This window comes from Tupaia chinensis, unplaced genomic scaffold (genome assembly GCF_000334495.1).
Source record: "Tupaia chinensis unplaced genomic scaffold, TupChi_1.0 Scaffold000028_1, whole genome shotgun sequence".
Taxonomy (NCBI): Eukaryota; Metazoa; Chordata; class Mammalia; order Scandentia; family Tupaiidae; genus Tupaia; species Tupaia belangeri.
Window position 1 is genome coordinate 5,083,735 of NW_006159458.1, and position 6,528 is coordinate 5,090,262.

The following is a 6,528-nucleotide window of genomic DNA, read 5'->3' on the forward strand; positions in this document are numbered from 1 at the left end:
GCCTCCCGAATTAAAGCTGGCTCTTTGACAGGAGGCTCCTCCTCGAGCCCTTCTGACACAGCAGTTTCCGAGCAGCCCTCCTGGGCGCGGGTTAGAGGAAGGTCGGCAGCCACCCCGGGAGGGCCTCGGGGCGGGGACTCCCAAGTCTGGGCTGGTCGCGGCCAGGCGGGACCCTGGCGGGTTCCTGTCGCTGGGCCAGGACTTGCTGGGGAAACCCCGGCGGCGGGTGGGGGTGGGGAGAAAGTGCCAGCGTAGAGCTTTGGCCGACGAGGTGTCGCAGCACCGGCCAGTGGAGGCGTTGCGTCTTTTCATTGGTCTCACGCGGAGTCTTGCAAATTGAATTCGCACTAATTAAGCACTAGGGGATTTGTTTAATTGTGATAAAATATATTGGGACTTGCCGTTTAAGGTGTAAAGTAAAAGACGTGATTTTATGGCACTAATGGATTTTACATGGTGCAATAAAATGGAGGAAACTAAGGTAGCCAGAGGCTGAGGGGTGGCGTTTTTAAAAGGTATGTTTGAAAAAATTATTTCTAGACTCCTCTTAGGAAAAATGATCAAGCCTCACACTTTTACTTCTCGAGGTGACCGTGCTGATGTTGTAATGCTTCCTGACACAGGCATATTTATAAGTGATCTTGTTTGGAGGAATTTGGAGTTTATAATACCCTTTAGATAACTGTTTAGACCCATGAATGGTGCAAAAGTAGGGAAGTAGCACTACCCCCTGCAAATGTGGTTCTGGTCATGTGATGGAAAGGGATAGCAGGCCTTGCCAGTACTATTTGGACAGGTCAGGTGCCAGTATTTGCTAAGACATCGTAAAATGGTTGTAAACTCTCCAGTCTAAAGGGCACAGTGAGTGCCACCCTGGAGACAGACCGCCATAAGCTAACAGACATTAGCAGAGCATAAGGCTTCTATTGTTTGTGGTTTGCCTTTTAATGGTATGTATGCATAATTTCCTATAGGCTGTTGGATTGAATAGTACTTCCCTTCTTCATGTGCCCCTTCTCCTGCATTGAGCAGTTTGCCAGAGACTGCTCAGTTAATAATAATACTCGGAACGTTGAAAAGGCAAAGATAAACCATGGACTCAAGGAATTTATGTTGAGCTCCTACTATGTGCCTAACATTGGGAATACAGCAGGGACACACGTAGACAAATTCATCACCCCTTGTGGTGCTCACAGCTAGTAACAAAGTCTTACAAGTTTCTGGGCATTTGTCAACCAATTGTTTATGACAGTAGTGATCATATTCCTCTATGGAGTTTTATTTTTGTTTTTTTAGAGGTTTTTGCTATAGGACATGTGCGCTTGTCAGAAAGAGAGAAAGCAAGAAATCACCCCACAATCTTCTCCTCTGGAGATCTTGGGCGCGCGCGCACGCACACACACGCGCATGCACACACACACACGTCCAGCATGAGTTTAAGCCTTCGGGTTCAGGACTTGAACTACAATTGACCACATGGGAGTCCAACTGACATAGCCATTATGCCAATTGCTGGTCCCCCTCCATGGAGTTTTCTGGTTGTCTTTTCTACCAGTGCCAGGTAAAGCTCTGAATCTAACGTCTTATCAATTCCTGTCAAATGTCATTTATTCAGAGACCTTTCTGGAGTGGGGCAGCCCAAAGCAATGTGTAAAATCCTTCCCCACTACTACTGTGATACTATATTTTTACTGTTTTCTGTTTGTTTATACTAAGTATTGCCCCAAGGTAGTATGTGAATACCGATGTATGTATATACACACACATAGACATTATTTACTGTTTTTCTCTCATTAGAATGAGGATTCTTCTTTATGTCCACCTTATGATAAATAAAGAAATATTTGTTGTTCATAAATAAATATGTATTGATTCTTAAGAAATATTTTCTGGATGAATGAATGAACATCTCTGACAACCACTTCAGTCTGATCTCCTTCAAAGATAATAATAGCACCCAGTGTCTCTGAGCATCATATTCCGTGTTACAAATGCAGTTCCTCAGTCTATATTGAGTACTAGCTATGTTCTGTGTGCTGAGTGACTCAAAGAACCACAGGCCCAGCCTTGGTGGCCCAGCCTTGGTGTAGGCAGCAGCGTACTGAACTGCAGTGCTGGAAGCCATATGGCTGACCTCTGGTTTCGGTCCCAAGTTGACCTAAGAAATATGCTGTGTGCAGAGGTTCCCAAGATCCTAATAAGCTGGAGGGCTAGGAGAGGAGTAGGGGAAGAAAACCACCATGACTAGACTTTTTCAAGGGTGCCTGTTTGTCTCTCATGCATAAAATAATTAATTTTAAAAAAAAATAAACTCTCAAGAGAAGCCAGTGATTGGTAAGGAAGCGAAGACAGTTAACAATCCCCTAACTACAAAAGGTTCAGTATGATTTGGAAGCTAACTGAATTTTATTGTTTCATAAAATTTTGGATTCAATATTGAAGCTTTAAGAGAACAATTGAGACCAGCGGATGACATGATGGTTACATTGCTGGACATCCACATCTGAGCTCCAGACCCAGCAGATTAAAACTCACACTGGGCATGTGAGCATGCATGCCCAAAATCCCGAGAGGAGAATGGAAGAGAAGGAATTCAGCATGGCCATGGCCCCTTGGGGGTGATTTCTTGCTTTTTATCTCTCTGGCAAGCACAGTCACCCTATAGCAAAAATTTAAAAAAAAAAAAAAAAGCAATTGAGTAACGTCAATTTCACCTTGGACCAAATAATTACAACTTAGTGTGTGTATATATATATATATTTTTTTTTTAAGAATTATTTTATTTAACTTTTTTATTATTATTATTTTCCAGTTCAATTAGCCAGAGAGAGAGAGAGAGTGTGTGCGAGAGAGAAAGTGAGAAAGCAAGCCATCAGGTTTGGGACTCAAACCCTGGTCAGCCATGTGGGAGTGTCCAGCTCCTTAACCACCACACCGCCTGCTGGTCCTCAGTATATATATTTTAAAGTGTCCATTTAACAAAGTGCTCCTGTGAAATGTAAAATTAAGGAAGATTCTGATTATTTCTTTATCCCAGTAGTCAGCAAGAATAGTTGTAATAGACCTGTGGAAGAAAAAGTAAGTTTCAAAACAGGTCATATCTCATATATCAGATGGCCCTTGACCTTTGTGTGGAATTGAGTGGGACCCTCTAAATGTGACCCGTGATGGAATGCACAGCACATGTGACTAAGGCCTGAAGATTCCAGCTGTTTCACTTCTAGGCTGGCTCTGCCAGGTGCAGTAACCTTTGTCCCTTAGTCCGTGAGCTTCCTCAAGGCAAGGAAGCAGCTATAATACCTAGCATACAGTAAGCACTCAGTAAAAGAGTGTTGAAATCCAAACCTGCCTCTTCATTCCCACAGTAACTGTCCCAGTTCACATCTTTATCATCTCTCACCTGCACTATCACAAGAACCTACAGTGGCCTGTGTCCAGGCTCCCTTTCCGCAAACATTGGCCACACAGATACCAAAACTAACTTTCTAAAGATGAAAAGTATACTAAAAAATACTCAAGAGCTCCCTATTACATGAAGAGTACATGAAGCTTAAACTTCCCATCTATTCCCTTTTTCCTATTATCCTCAGTCAGAAGATGGGCAACTAATGCCCTAGCTATAAGCAGGTTTCTGAATATGCTTTGAAACCTCAAATGTTAGTCTTTAGGTAGAATAACCTCCATTAGGAGACTTTCTGCTCATCCTTCAAAACTCAGTTCAAATTGCACCTCCAAACTCCCTTGACCACCTTAGTCAAAACAGCCAGGGCAGCAGTGGTATGGTGGTTAAGGTGGCTGGATCACACGGCCGACTGTGTGGTGAGTCCTGGACCCAGTGGCTTGAAAAATCAGGCATGTGTGCAAGCATGCCCAAAATCCTCAGAAGAAAATAGAGGAGGGGATTGCAGCATGGTCAGCCCCTCCTGGGGGGTGCTTTCTCACTTTTTCTCTCTCTCTGGTACCTGCACAAGCCCTGCAGCAAAAAATTAAACGAAACAAAACAGCCTCTCTCCTTCACTCTTGGCCCTTTCTGGTTTTTTTTTTTTTTTTTTTGGAGAGGTTTTTGCTATAGGGTGCGTGCGCTCGCCAGACAGAGAGAGACAGAGAAATAGAAAGCGAGAAATCACCCCCCAGGGGGGATGGCCACGCTGCAATCCCTTCTCCTCCATTCTCCTCTCGGGATCTTGGGCACGCACGCACACACGCTCGGCGTTGAGTTTAAGCCACCGGGTCCGGGACGTGAACCGCAGTCGACTACATGGGAGTCCAGCGACATAGCCATTACGCTAACTGCTAGTCCCACTACTGGCCCTTTCTTTAAATTTCATTTTGGTGTTTAACATTCTACAAATGGGCACGTGCAGTGACACATATTCTTATTTTCCCTCATTAAGTCTAACTTCAAGCCACCTCACAGAAAGCTGCTGAAAAATAATCTCATCATTAGGGGCTTCTCCATCCCTCTTTAGGGTTTTCACAGGGTAGCAGGGAAAGGAATCCTTCCTCCTCAGACTGTCTAGAGCTTGTCTGTGTGTTGGTATCCCTGCCATCTCTGCTCTTTCAGGCTAGGGTTCTTTGCTGATGCTGGGAGCTCTAGGCCTGAGGGGTGTTATGTCCCCCCTTACCCTCTAGGACCTTGCCATTCCTGAGGAGCTGCACATTGGGGACCCCACTGCCTTGTTGCTTCTGACTCTCGCCGTCCCCCAACTTTAGAGAGGCTTATAGGGACCGGGTAGTTCACTTAAATGAGTGGCATTGGCACAGAGAATGGTGGCTCGGAGTGAACTGGTGGTGCGTGCTCCCTATGAAAGGTGCAGACATTACTCAGCTGCAGTCGGTTGTAGCCCAGTGAAAATACAGGCTGGGTATTGCCAGACATCTAATTTTTCTAAGAAAAGCTGAAATCTAGATTTTACGTGCAATCTACTTTCAAAATGTTCGCAGCTATTTTCAAAAACGTCAAAACACTATTCATTACCGATGAAACTTATCTGTCAAAGTATTAGGTGGTGGAGAAGGCCACTTTGAGACCTCTTGCTTCAAAGGAGGGGAGGTTTGCTTCAAGTTTTTAACCCCCAACTCTCCTGATTCAAGGAGCCCTAAAGCTACTCTTGAAAACAGTAGAGGGGAAAATGCAATGAGAACAGACACAGATTAATGTCTCAGTAAATTATCCTGCCACACTGGGACTCTTCACGTTGAACTGTAATCAATCGTGTATGTCTCTGGCACCTGGGTGCGCAAACACCACCGCCACACAGACTGGCACCGCCTCCAGCCTCCTTGGCCCTCGCTGCTGTCTGTCAGACTGTTTACTTGTTCTTAGCTTGTTCTCAAATTTCCTTTATGACCCTCCCAGAGCTCTCTCTTCCAGTTCCCTCAAGACCTCTGCTTATCTGTGGATTCCACATGCTCAGGAAAAGCCCTATTTCGTCAGGAGAATTTAGCCCATGGACATAACCTCCCTAAATCTCAACCCTTTGTACTTTCCTCCTCCAGTGACTTCTTCTGCCTTCTCCAAAGGCCAAGGTGGCGCCCTCCTCCTGCTCAAAGCAACCTTTCTATTTGTGCCCTTGATGAGTACTAAAGTGATCTGTTGAAACGGTACTAACCTTTCCCTGTCCTAAGTCTGGATCCTGGTTAAGGGTGATCTGCTGTTCATTCACATCACGTTCTTGGGGTCTAACACATTGGCCTCAGACAGGGAGGGGGGCCAATAGATGTTTATTGAACAAAAACCTTTTTTTTTCTTTTTTAAATCTGGGGGCTGTTCCTCAGTCCTTACCTTAAAAAACTTTCTAGAAACACGAGACAACTGTTGCAACCTTGTGCTTCCCTGGTTATTGATCTGGAGAGAGTAGTTTCCCCTGACTGTTGAGTGCCGGCTAAATTTGGAGGGGATAATCCAGGCGGGAATGTAGTTGGCAGGCCGGGAGTTTCTGCTGGGTCAGGCTGGTGCCATCCAGCTGTGAGTTTTCTGTATTAATACTCCTATCTGTCCTCTCTGATTACTGCTAACGAGGCTGGCCTTCTGGTACTTGCTGAGCGGGGCAAGGGGAATCCTCCATTACCAAGGTGTCATATTGCTCTGTCACCTGAGGTTTGTTTTCACCAAGAAGACACCTCTAGCCCACTAGAAGTTTGTATTTGGAGGACAGGCAGATGAATGTCAAGCTCTGTTACTCCTTGTATGCTTGAAGACATTTTTTCTCTTCTCTTTTCCCCTAGCTTTTAAGCTTGTAGTTTGAAAATACTTGGGTGGTCTTTTAAAGTTCATATAAAACATTATATATATTTTAAATTCTACTCTCAAGGTTTGAACCATCATCTCATATCCTATATTTTATCTTATTACCTTGTTGACTTCCAACCTTTACTTAATTGAAATTTCATCTGTTTTAAACGATTTCATAAATAACTTAATTTTGATTTTAATTTTAATGTTACAGGTTATTTTAACCATATATATATATATTTTTTTTTTTTTTTTGGAGAGGATATTTTTTTGTCATAGGGCATGTGTGCTTG